Below are 13,006 nucleotides of genomic sequence, written 5' to 3' on the forward strand. Positions count from 1 at the left end.
TTCTCTCTTAGGAAGTGGTCTGCAGCATGCGAAAGCTGGAGAACCACCGATGTAGCACATTCCACGGGCAAAACAAATAAATGCAAAGGCAGATGTATCCCTGGCAGCTACAATTTCGCACGTGGGCTACTCTTAAAGGTGCACGAACCCCTAGCTCTGGGCCACTGCCTTTCTCCTTATCAGTAAGCGTGGCGAGCTGGCTTTTTGGTTGGTTTTTTTTTCACTCCCAGTCTACCAGCCAGCGACCTGCAGTTCAGCCCCAGCGGGAATATGTTGTGGCAAGAACCCGAGTGGACCCGAGACTGCTTTAGACCTTACCATCCGGACCAGCACCTGTGCGGGGTGATGGCCTTACTCTTTTAGGGATGCTCCTGTGCGACCTCCCGGGTGTGTGATTGTGCTGGTTTCAGCTGGGATAGAGTTAACTGTCTTCCTAGTAGCTGGTACAGTGCTATGTTTTGAGTTCAGTATGTAAGAATGTTGATAACACTGATGTTTTCAGTTGTTGCTCAGTAGTGTTTAGTCTAAAGTCAAGGCTTTTTCAGCTTCTCATGCCCAGCCAGCGAGAAAGCTGGAGGGGCACAAGAAGTTGGCACAGGACACAGCCAGGGCACCTGACCCAAACTGGCCAACGGTGTATTCCATACCATGGGGCGTCCCATCCAGTATAGGAACTGGGAAGTGGGGGCAGGGAATCGCCGCTCGGGGACTGGTGGGGTGTTGGCTGGCAGGTGGTGAGCAATTGCCCCGCGCATCATTTGTACATTCTAATCCTTTTATTACTACTGTTGTCATTTTATTAGTGTTATCATTATCATTAGTAGTTTCTTCTTTTCTGTTCTATTAAACCGTTCTTATCTCAACCCAGGAGTTTTACTTCTTTTTCCCGATTTTCTCCCCCATCCCACTGGGTGGGGGGGGAGTGAGCGAGCGGCTGCGTGGTGCTTAGTCGCTGCCTGGGGTTAAACCACGACAGTGATCCAGCAGCGTGGGAGAGGTCTGCGGTCCAGGGGAAAGGATGTGAGCGGCGGGTCCCTCAGTCCGCGTGTGTGCTGGGGTGTTCGTGGGGGTGTGCTGGGGTGTTCGGGGGGGTGCGCTCGCGTGTTCGTGGGGGTGCGCTCGCGTGTCCGTGGGTGCTCTCCGCTCCTTTTCCCGCTGGCCGGGGCCGTGCCCTGCCCCGGGGGGGGTGTGCCTGACCCCCGCCCGAAGCAGCCCATTTGCTGGCGGGGGTGTGCCTGTGCGTGCGAGGGAGTGGAAAGGGGGTGGCGGGGATGGAGGAAGGGAAAGGAGCCGGGGGAAAGGCTGACACGCCGCGCACAAGGAGCGAGACCCTCCGCCGCCGCCGCCGCCGCCCGGGGAGGAGCCGGCCCCGCTCGCAACGCCTCCAAAAACCCGGCCACCGGCCCCGGCTGCCCGCACCGGTCTCCCCCCGCACCCCGTCGCCGTCTCCGAGCCCACCGGCAGGTACCAGCCCACCCCACCGGGTCCCCCCCGCCGCTCCGCCGGGGGCTGGGAGCACTTTTGCGCCGCCGCGGAGAACGGGGTGAAGTGGGAGGGGAGGGTGGAAAAGTGCATGGGGTCGTCCCGTCCCCCCCCCCCACGGCTTGTCCCGGACCTTCCGCTCGCCTCTGCCCCGACGGGGTCGCCGCGGAGCGGGAGTCGGTGCCCGGCACCTGGCGGTGGTCCCCGGGCCACCTGCCTTGCTGTCAGCCGGGGGGGGGGGTGGGAAAGCAGCGGTGGTGGGTTTGAGGGGGGTCAGAGGGGAGGTTTTGGGGAGCGGGGGTGGGAGGCTGGGGTTTGGTTCTCCCGGCTCCGGCAGCCCTGAGCCTGTTTCTGCTTCGAGGGGGGACAGGAGGGGCGGCGTGGGCACAAGCCCCCCGTGCTCTTCGGAGAAACTGTCGCAAGCCGGAGCGGGGGCAAAACGCCTTCCTCAATCCGCCGGGAACTGCCGCGGGGGGCGACCCCGCCGAGGGCGGCGGTGGCCGGGAGCCGCAGAGCACCTGGCTGGCCCGGGGCGGGGGGGGGGGGGGGAAATGGGATTATCCGTCCGGTCCCGCGGACAAACCCTGCTCTGCTTCGTGCGGTACCGCGGCGGGGGGTGAAGCTCCTGGGTTTTGCAGTGGATGTTGCAAAATGAAAGTTGTCGCTTCCAGAAAGGAAGCATTCCTGAGCGCGTTAGGTAATTGGTGGCTGCGTGCTGATAGAAGCACGAAGCAGCCACCTATGTTTCCTTTCCAAAAGCTTGGCTCTTATCTGAATTGGGCAAATTTCGCCCCAGAGCAAGGGAGATCGACGGGGCAGCGGTCCGACCGTAAGCAGAGAGCACTTTGCTGAGAAAGCAGCAGCTAAACGCTGCATCTGTGGCTCTGACAGAGGCCATGAAGATGCAGGCACGAATCTTTGCAGGAACTTCAGCCTGTCACTTTCTTTTACCACTTACTGGCAGATCTAGGGAACAGGCAAAGAGACTTGATTTCACTGTTAACCATTAGGAGGTGACTTACTGTACGGAACAACAGCTTAATAATATTTTTCAAACCCATATTAGCACAGTTGATGCGATTTTCAGCTTTGCCTTTTAATTAGTTTAGTTTATTATGGGCCTGGTCCGGAAAACCACTACTCATCATCACCTGCAAGGTGTGTCAGCATCAAGGTTTTTCCTAAAGCTGTAGAATGCTGGGTGTCTAACCAGCTTTCTAAAGATGAATTTGGGGTTTTTAATCCGTAATTGTAATCCTGCTGTCAAACAGAGGTACCCAAATTCTGCAGGTGTCACACCTCTTTTTCTTAAAGTTTCCAAGACAAGTCCTGCTCTGAGGTGCTTCAAAAATAGAAGCATTTCAGCCTTGATCGGGCTGGGCAGCCTGGCTTCACTTTTATTTGAACTTTATTTTGGCTTCAACATCCAGACTAGCCGGAGATCCAGGAACTAAATTTACTTTCCCTCTTCTTAGCACTGGATCAATCCAACAGGGATTCTCCAGGTACGGTGCAGAGAGTGGACTCCCCATTAGGTCCAGTGCTGAAGCCCAGAGAGATGTGTTCCAAACCAGGCAGGAACGTTTTGAGCCAAAGTCTCCCACAGCCAGTGTGTGGGCTCTGCCCATGGAGCGCTTTAACCAGAAATGGAAATAGAACCTTCACCAGTATCCTCTGCCGCGTCCCAAAATATAGGAATGATTGCAGTTATGAGAGCTGGTGTAAAATGCTTCCAGGACAATAATGCCAGGAAGAGAGAAGTGCCTTCCAGTAGTGCTGAGTAAGGTGACTGAATCTCAGGCAGATATAATTTTGAGTTGTATTTATTTCTGCCCTTAGCTTTGGCTCGGTGGGTAGTGGGTAGTCAGATCCCCAGAAGAGTGGTATCTCTTTTGGACCCCACTCCCAAGTACCAGCCTCCACCTTCTTCTCTCCAACTGCAGGTTGTGCCATCAGCCAACCTTCCAAACCACTGTAATATCCCTGATCTCACTCTACTTCTTAATTTTATTTTATTTTTCTTTTTTTTCTGAGAGGTGATGTTCTCACTGTAGATACGACTGTGTTCATTATGCAAATTATACTGCACCCTTGAAATTCTGCTGGGATTTTGCAATTGAATTAAATGAAAGAAAGCCCTAGGAAAAAAAAAATTAATTAAGCTAGAATATTAAATGGAAATAGATGTTGTTCATTGGGAAAGAGCCCTTTAAAGTGTTTGAGGGTACTGCATCTTTATTACTCAGAGATTAAATAATGATAGTTAAGTAAATCAGCACTGTAAACACCAAGATATAGAAAGTGAAGCCAAAGAATGAAACACTCCCAACAAAACCTGTCCCTATTTTGGTCCTAGCAGAAGGGATATACTCAGCATCTCTTTCCACGTTCTGTCGTAGAACAAGTGGAGGTGCAAGTGTCCCATGCAGTCAGGATCTTTACAGTTTATTCTGCAGAAGGTCATAATCATTCAGTCACTCTGTGAGCATGCTGTCAGCTTAGGGTGGTCAAAATAATGATGTAATTCTGGATTCTTTTTGAACCCCTGTTTTGCTTTTTTCTCTCATTTTTCTTTTTGCTGTTAAAAATACACAAGTTGTAATCTCAGGTGTCTCCTCACTGTGCACCACTGCAATGTAGACGTACCGGTTACCTGTGGCTGCGGAGAGGCTGATTCATCAGCTGGGAATCAGCTGAATTCCCAGCACATGCCGTCATTTCTCTGGCTAAAACCCCTGGTGCTGGAATTGGCCACTGAGCCACCTCTATACTCTTTGAGGTTTGCTACATGAGGGAATCCTTCGACGCTGGTTAAGCAGGCTTCCCCACCGCGCTCTCCTGGCAAGGCAGCCTGCGGGATAGCCAGAGCTATATTTGGCCCATTGTCTTTTTAACCCATGGAAAACGCTTAAGGTGCATGCTAAGTGTCGTTAAATCAAATCGACGCACCGAACGTGTGATGTGTTTGTTTTCCTTGCTTTCTGGATATTCTCCAGCTACAAACAAGCAACAGAGAAGCTCATAGTAAAGCCATGGCCATGAGAAGTGAAGTGTGGTAGCTGTATTCAAACTATGTGTGAAGCAAATTTTTGCTAAAAGGCTGTGCTATTTTTATCTTTATTATAGTGCTGCACCTCTGTCGTACTTCTTAACACAGTCTCCCCCCTGCCCCAACATTTCTGTCTGGGTTTTATGTATTTTATAAACTTAGCAATGGCAATGAGTCAGTGCTTAAATTATCCCTGTATAAATCTTTAGTCCTTTTATCTTCTCCTTTCTATCCTTATGTATCCAGAAAGGCCCCTCTCTAAGTGTTGTTATTTTTCACATCCTGGAGACGTGCTGCGTGAACATCCACGTGTTATCTGACAGTAGGTGATAAAAAAAAAAAAAAGGCAAGAAAAAAAGCACTTCTATTCTACTCTCCCCAGCTTAGATGGATCCAATGTCACATGGAGGGGATCCAGGATGACTCAGGGAGCAGTGCTGTGGTCCAAAATTCCAGTTTGCATTACAGCTGGGAGGCAGCATTTAGCATCATGTGGATTTATTTTCTTTTAACGGGAACTGCAAAATAATTTATGGAAGTCATATAGCCTAATGGGCAGAATAGATAACAGTAAGCCAAGAAGAACCTGGATTCCCATCTGGGTTGAATCATTGACTCAATTTGACTATCAGAGTGATAGGTGTGGTATTCAAGCCTAGAACATTATATGGACCTTAACTAAATCATTGCACTTCCCCGCAACATAACTGGAAAATATGATTAATGTTCAGAGCTCTGCTGGTACCTAAGTTTACCTAATAGCCAGCTTCACTGGTCATACTAAACACAGTGCATTACAGGCATTTATTTGCAACCTTAATTTGCAGGACGAATCCTAAAGGGTTCAGGATATATGTGGCTAAAGACAAATTCATGCTCTCGAGCTTATAAGTATATGGAGACCTGTAACTCATGAGGACCTTCGGCACTGCATCAAGTTCACACTGTATATATTACTCAGCTTTCAGTAACGCGGATCCTTTTTGTACATCCCTGCTTATTTTTCTTCCTGTGTTATTATAAACAGAAAGAACAGTCGTGTGACCTTTTTCTTTTAATGTGGTCAGTTTAAAAGTAAAACAAATATCCATAATTAAACCGTTTCCAATCTAGTTGGTCAGTGAATCAGGAGGCTTGCAGGAAGCAGATGTCATGAAAAGAAAGACTTGTGCCTGTATCTGTACTTAGTGACTTTAAGGGACTTAGAGCACATGTTTAAAGACAGACTGCTGCATAAAGTGCTCTCTTGAAAGAGGTACTTTCCTAAAGTCTACATCTAGAGTGAGATCAGCTCTTTTAAAAGTTAAGTGCAGTCCTGAAGGCTGATGTGGCCAAATATTCCAGCTTAATCTTGGCTAGAATTGTAACATTTTGAACAGCTAGATCTAATGGTATGTGCCTACCTAGCTCGTTATATTCCCCTGGAATCTATCAATGACACACTCCATATAATTGTGGTTACTTTTTGTCCGTCTAAAATCCTTTTTTGGTTTTGCAAGGGAAAGACTGCAAAGAGGGAGTATGTAAAAAATTCTTTCTCAACCAAGAGCAAAAATTGATTTTTTTTTTCCCTTCCACAACGAAGAATTAAAACAATGTCTGTTGCTCTCATGCTTAATGTCAGAATCTCTGCTAAAAAATAGTATGAAGAAATATGATGAATTTTTCATATGGAACTTATTCTCTGTAATTTTATAACACACATATGTGTGGTTTTATGAAGACTTACACTAAAAGGCTTTAGAACAGTGTAATAAAGGAAAACTGTCCATAACATCATTTGGTATCAAAAGAGCTAAACAGCTACACTTTGAGAAAAGGAAATAAAATGAAGGGCGAGGACAAATAGTGATAGGGTGCTGCAAATGCAGTTCCTTTTCTTCAAGATTTACAGAAAGAACCAGCCTTAACTTTAAGGTTCTCTGCATTATTTTTCTGACTTTCTTCGTAATCTGTGCCTTTGCAAGATGTAACATTCCTATATCCATTCTCTGACTTCTGAAAGGTATGTCCCACCTGCATATAAAATACCAATCTTTTACTTAATTTCATGACTTATTTTCTTTTTTAAGCAGGTGCCTGAAAACCTTTCTTAAGGACATAAATAAATCTTCAAAGCTATTACAGTATGTCCTACTAACAGTGTGATCATGTTACATCTCTGAAGATCCGTTGTTGTTTAATAGAAATCAGAGGAGACACAGGAACAAATTTGTTTGTATCTGCCTTCCGTATTTCTCAAAAATCTTGTTTTTAGTAGGAAGCATGCATAAGATATGGATAGTCATGATTTATTACTCCTGTCTATATAGGCATTAGTTTCAAGCAGTGGACCTTTTGTCATTCAGAGAAGTTCTTATTAATTTATTAGTTATACTGCAGTAGCATCAGGAGGTCTTAGTTAAAAATGAAAGTCCTCTTGTGTTTAGCACCAGTGATGTATCCAATTAAACAAAAAACCGAAACCCACTTTCAACCACAGCGTAGGGCAAGAGTCAGCAAGCACAGAAGACTGAGAGATGTGGCTTCCTCAAGAAGACAGGTAACAAAATTTTTCTTTCATAGAATGAACAGAGGTCTCAGCCTGTTTCTCTGTTGTTGAATGATATAAACGTCAGGGCAAAGTTGAATTTGTAATGGCATTATGAGATCCCCTATTGTGAAAGATAAATAGCAAATTTGGCCTAATGCCTCAATAAATTAATTACATTGAATTAACTTGACTTCTAGTTCCTGTGACCTCTTTAGTTTAGCAGTTTAATTTCTGAACAATGCAGCTTCAAGGAATCCACTTTATTCTGGGGAGGTATATTATAAGGAAGTTAGAGGATTTTTTAGAGGCACAAAGTCTCCACATGAATAAATCTGGAATTCTTGGATCCATTGAGCGATGTGATACTTTGAGTCAGAGACTCTAAGCCTTTGTGTTTCAACTGGAGCAGAACTCTCCTCTTCAAAAGAAAGAAAAAAAAATCTGCAAGGAATACTATGCAGAAACAGAAACTTATCAAGAAGAAGAAAACATAATTCAGGGGTTTTTTTCATCTAGGGAGCAGGCATACCAATTTTTACCTGATCTTCATGTATCTCAGCACATGAATAATGAAGGCAGTTGGTGTCATCCAGTTTGCTATCTAAGAGCAAAATATTTTAAAAGTCATTAATTTGTAGAAACAAGTCAACTGAAAGGAACAGAAGTGCACAAATAAAGGGGGGGCTAATAAAAGCAGATATCCTTATTATGTCTTTCACCTTCCTAAAGCTGAAATGTAATACCATTTTTTTGGAAGGAGTTTTTTGTCAATGGATCTTTAAATCTGCATGTCTTCGTTTCAGAGTTTTAAGTTAATAAGGTATACCCCTGAATGGGATCCTGCAAAAGTAGTCCTGGGTGAGGAGTTTCATAATGATCATTAATGACAGGCAAATCATCCACAGATGGGTGGGCTTTAATTTAGCACCAGCCACTGTACATGTCCCATTAATATGATGTACTCGGGAGCTGAGGTGCAAACTGCTACAGCTTGTAGATAAAACTGCTGCACCGAGCAAGTGGACAGTGTCCATGGGAATGATGGTGGCACACAACAGGTGTTATGTTCCAAAAAAATCAAAATATAACAAGCTGTGTCTTCAGTTGGTGTAAATCAGAGATGCATAACTGAAATTGAGTGATTTGTAATAGCTAAGGGCAGTCCTATGTCTTTAGAAGAAATGAGCAGCTCTAAAAGCTGAAAGAGAAAAAGCAGAGGTTTAAGTTAGTGGTATACACTGAAAGCATTTGGCAACAAGAGTTGTAAGGAGAAGCTAGAGACTGAAGTACTGAGCAAGTGCTATCACTTCTTGTGCACTGACTGGGTGATTGTGGTGGGATCCCCAAAAGCCACAAGTCATGAGGAAAGGCTGTGTAAGCCAGCTTGCAGAAAGTTAGGAGGAGGACTCTGCAGCTTAGGCCCTGAGCTGCATATTTAAGTGCCTAAATTCATTTGGGATCCTCAGCCATGAGCTCTCCCAGCAGATAGGTGTCTACATAGGGTCAGTCTTTGTGTCAAAATTTAAAAATAAAATAAAAGTTAAAATAAATTTAAAAAACAATCTCTAGCATATATTTCAGCGGTTCAGCTGCCTGCTCTTGCCTGAGGTGACCCTGGAGTGCAGTTTTTCAAGCGCGTGTCTGCGCGGTGGCGTTGGTGCTGGGGAGCGTGGCTTTCTCGGCCACCACGGTTCCACTTTGTTGCGAGTGCTCTGTTATCAAAGGCCCAACAGAAAGGGACCGTGGCTTGGTGGGCTTAGACCGTCATCTTTCAGGCGTAAGATTTCTCTTACTGGACCTGCTCCAGTGAATGTTTTGGTATCGGTGTTGATATTTCCTATTGGGTCCTGAACTACGGTATTGAGTGAGTCATTGGGAGTCCAGTCCTATCTGTTCTGAAGGAGCGCACTAACCTTGGGGCTGCAGGAGAAAAGGTGTTGGGAGGGGTAGATCTTCTGGTTTCAGTCTGTGGGAGAAGTGGGCATGCTTGGAGCCCACCCTGGCTTTGCAAGTAAGGTGGGCAGAGCGATGCCTGTTCTGGAACAGCACGGGCACTGAAGAGTTTGCAATAATCATGACTTTGCTGGGTGTGCGCCCGCTGGCCCAGGTGCCATGGGGGATGTGTTGTTAAGCAGGTTTGGCTACACGTGAAGGCAGAAGACAGGTTTTATACTGGTCTCTAATGCCTAACCTGACTGACTGAAGAGGCAGCTAAGGTCATAAATCTTTATTACTCTAATCTTTTGGCTAAAACAATTTTAATAGACAAGGATGCTTTACATAACTACTGCCTGAATCATTGTGGTCTGTTGATCTGATGTCTTCTACAATATATAATGTTGTCGGAACTGAGGTTTTCTCAGACTTGATGAAATCCACGTTTTTTATTTTAAGACTCAATTTATTATTTTGCAAATTGAACTCAAAGTTTTAAAGGCTTTAAGGAAAAGCTAACTGGATGTAAATTTTGGAATGTCAGTCCTACTTAACTGAGGAAAAAGTGAGAGAATTGACGCATCTAAGAGAGTTACTAAGATTGTTCAGGCTTAAGGGTCTTTTAGGTCCTCTTTCTAGAAGAAAAGGTGCATTTTCCTCTGCTGCTCTGTGCTGTCTATCTTTTTAAAATGAGTGTCCTGGGTAATATCATTTGCAGTGTACAGATTTGTTCTGGAGTTATGACTCGATGTTTATAGTCCTCTAGTGAAATCTACAAAAAGCAGACATATATTATCTCATAAAGCTGCCTCAGCTTGAAAAAAGTAAAAAATGAATCTATGGCAAAGAAATATCTTTCCTTAATATAACATCCTGACAACCTGTGCAACTTTCAGTGACACTGAAGGACTTTTTGCATGGGAAGATTTTTCACCTTTAGATAAAATCATTATAGACTGCTTAGGCTGAAGATTGATTAAACTCACAAAATAAAATATATGTGGTGGTGGAAATGGTAGACTGATCTTACAGTATTCCTCTGAAAATTCATATATCTGTTTTTATGGGTTTTGTTTGTTTGTTGTTTTTTTTTCTAAAGAGATTTACACTTTTAAGTACAGATCAATTATTATGCTGTCCTCGTGAGCCTGAAGCTCTTGTGTCCTTTGCTTCCTGTGATTTTGCTACAGCTCATTGCTCTCCTAAATGGCAACACAAACACTGTTATGAAACCCATAAAACAGACATTGATCTCCTCAATGGTGCTTAAAATCAAATCCTGGCTACTTGCTGATAGATGAATTATTGTGCTTTGGCTCTTACACTGATGAAAGGGTTGGGTTTTTTTCTCAATTTGTTGCTGTTGTACATTGATGTGTAAGGATGAAGAATAAGTACTTAGGCACAAAACACTGCTGAAAGCTCCAATGCCCGTTTCTGTAACAGCCTGACAGAAAAGCAGGAGGTACATACAGCAAACAGTGCAGGGAGTTTGTCTCTCTTAATCCCATACCTCTGTTTTCAAAGCAAGAGAAAAAGAAAAAATGAAATTGTCATATTCAGTATAACAGCCAAGGTGAGATTCTGTGTGGTTTATCCCTGTTTTTTCCACTGTGCTGGGTCTGTGCTGGCTGCCAGGGTGTCCGATGTATGGCACAAGGGCTCGGTCTCTCCTAGCTGGAATTGCCCATCCTCACCTCTTTGCTGCAGCAGTTCTCCAGGTGGTTTTGAGACAGGGGGCAAGCTGCTCCCGCCTCCAAATTCTTCTCCCCTCTGAAATGTCATCTCCTTCCTACAATTTAACTCTCTCTTGTGCTTTTGTAAAAACTTCAGGCACAGTCATCCTGTATCTTGTCAATTCTCAGAAATGGTCCCGACACAGTGAAAAAACCTCAGTCCCTAGGTTTACTCTACTCAGTAGCAATCTTGCCTGTGGGACGTTAAGCTGTTAAAGGATGAGAATTCAGAGAGATTTCATGTCTTGTGTCGGGTTTTCAGGACAATGGTAAATCCGCCATTGTTTATGATGGCATTGATGCCACCGATACCACAGGCACAGGTGTTCTGCAGTTGGTCAGTGCTGAAATATGGATAGTAATTTTCTTAGTAAAGACAGGCTTTATTTCTATTTTTATCCTAGGTTATCATCCTGTTTTAAGGATAATAAAATGTGCTCTGATGAATGATATTAAAAAAAAAAAAAGTACTTTCCATCCTTTCTGTCCTTTCCTTCCTTCCTTCCCTGCAAACAAGGTAAATGCCACTAAACTGATGTGAGAAGAGCATTTTGGAATGTGTTTGCATTCACTGTGTTTGGTTTTCCATCCAGGAATTCACATGACACAATGGAAAGTGGGATCTGACCACTCCAGGATAAACTATTAGACTATCTATAAAGTGCTACACTCATCTTTACAGGTGAAGTTGTATGTAAGGCCAGAATAGCTGGGAAACAGTGGCTTTGCATATACGTAGCTTTGTTATCTTTGGTGTAAGCATCAGCAGAGATTACAACAGCCTGTTGTGATGGCCCTGAGGGAATCTCACAAGGCCTTGCAGTAGGCTTTGTACTATTTGTTTTCATTCTTTTCTCAACAAAGTAGCTTTCTGATTCTTGGAAGGTGTGACCCTTTTTAAACTCTGCTGTCTCTCTTCATTCTTCTTTGAGCCACATGGGAGAAGAGGTGTGAGCACAAGTGGTTAGAAAAGTTGAGAAGGTGCTGGCAGAGGATGGAGAAATTAATGATTGACACTGTGGAGTCAGTTTATTCTCTAGAGCCACCAAGACTCTGTGGGTGTTATGTTCAGATGGATCCAGACTCCTCAGTCAGTGTCTCCAGTGTTTTCTTCTGGAAGATCAGTAGCTTTTTTCCAACTAGTTTTATTAGATCCCACTGATGGGGTCTGCTCTGAGCTACAAATATGTTACCGAAAGCTTCCCAGGCTTAGCCTGTGTGTGCCACCGCTCAGAAAGAAACCCCAGCTATATTGTGGAGGCAGCAGCAATTGCTCCGAGCAATTTTTGGACATGCTCAGGTTGAAGATGTGAGCTCAGTCCCATGGGTGTCTGTTTTGTGGGGCTGTCATTTCCACCTCCTGCTTTTCTGTTACACTGGGAGAAAGTCCCCCAAAAGGCATTTGAGTTCTTGGCAGTGTTTGCTGCCTAACTACTTGTTCTTCATTCCCTACAGAGATATGGTGGTGCATGGGATTCTCTGGTTTGTGTAAAACTTTGAAGTAACGTGTTCCTCTTGTGGTTCACAAGACATATGTTGGAAATCCTGACACAGAAAAAACATGTTTCCTTGTTCTGAAGCTGGGTGATCGGGCAAAACTTTCTCATTTGGGGGTAGGAGTTTTATCTTTTTGAATTTCAGAAGATGGGCAAAGCAATTCAATGGAAGGGATGTTGCAGAATCTCATTTTCTTGATATCACCAGAAACTGACTCCTATTTGGACAATAAGTGCTAGTCCATAAACAAGCTACTGGATTCAATATAAGGGTAACTGCGTAAGGTTTCTGTGGTCTGTTTAATACAAGAGTCGACCGAACGTCCCTCTAATAATCTGAAGTCTGGAAAACCTTCTACAATTATTTAAACATCTTTCTTGAAAGATGCATGATACTGTATGTTTCCCAGAAGCTGTTCATACTCTCTGTGTACAGTTTCTGAAAGCAAAACATCGATAGGCTTTGATGATAATTCAAAGTTGACGTAAGATTGTTTAGATTAGCTAAAAGTGAAGGCTGCTCTCCTAGGAGGGGAGAACTGCACCTGTGTAGTACCAGAAACAGTGTTTTATCTTGTCATTTGTTTGAATACTGTGAGACTGTCACCTCTCTCTCCCTACAGAAACTTGTTTTTCTGTTTCACATCACTGAGATATTTAAAAAAAAAAAAAAAATTACAAATGAAATTAATAGAGCCTATTTTGTAAATTGACCCTTACTGCGACCCAAGTACAAGTCCCAGGAAAGTCAGAGGACATGCTTAGCATTCAGCAG

At 44.2% G+C, this 13,006-nt stretch overlaps 1 protein-coding gene across 2 annotated transcripts in view; it reads left to right on the forward strand.

Annotated features, from left to right (window-relative positions):
* The first annotated feature begins 917 nt into the window (after positions 1-917).
* Positions 918-13,006, forward strand: part of SEMA3D (semaphorin 3D) — a 147,443-nt gene continuing 135,354 nt past the window's right edge. Inside the window, exon 1 of one of the 2 annotated variants that reach the window (XM_075024728.1) lies at positions 918-1,020. The gene's annotated coding sequence lies outside the window, so the exon portion shown is untranslated. Of the gene's footprint in view, positions 1,021-1,192; positions 1,465-13,006 lie in introns of those variants that run through there. The other variant, XM_075024726.1, reaches the window with a different exon arrangement.

The sequence above is a fragment of the Buteo buteo genome, chromosome 4 (genome assembly GCF_964188355.1).
Source record: "Buteo buteo chromosome 4, bButBut1.hap1.1, whole genome shotgun sequence".
NCBI lineage: Eukaryota > Metazoa > Chordata > Aves > Accipitriformes > Accipitridae > Buteo > Buteo buteo.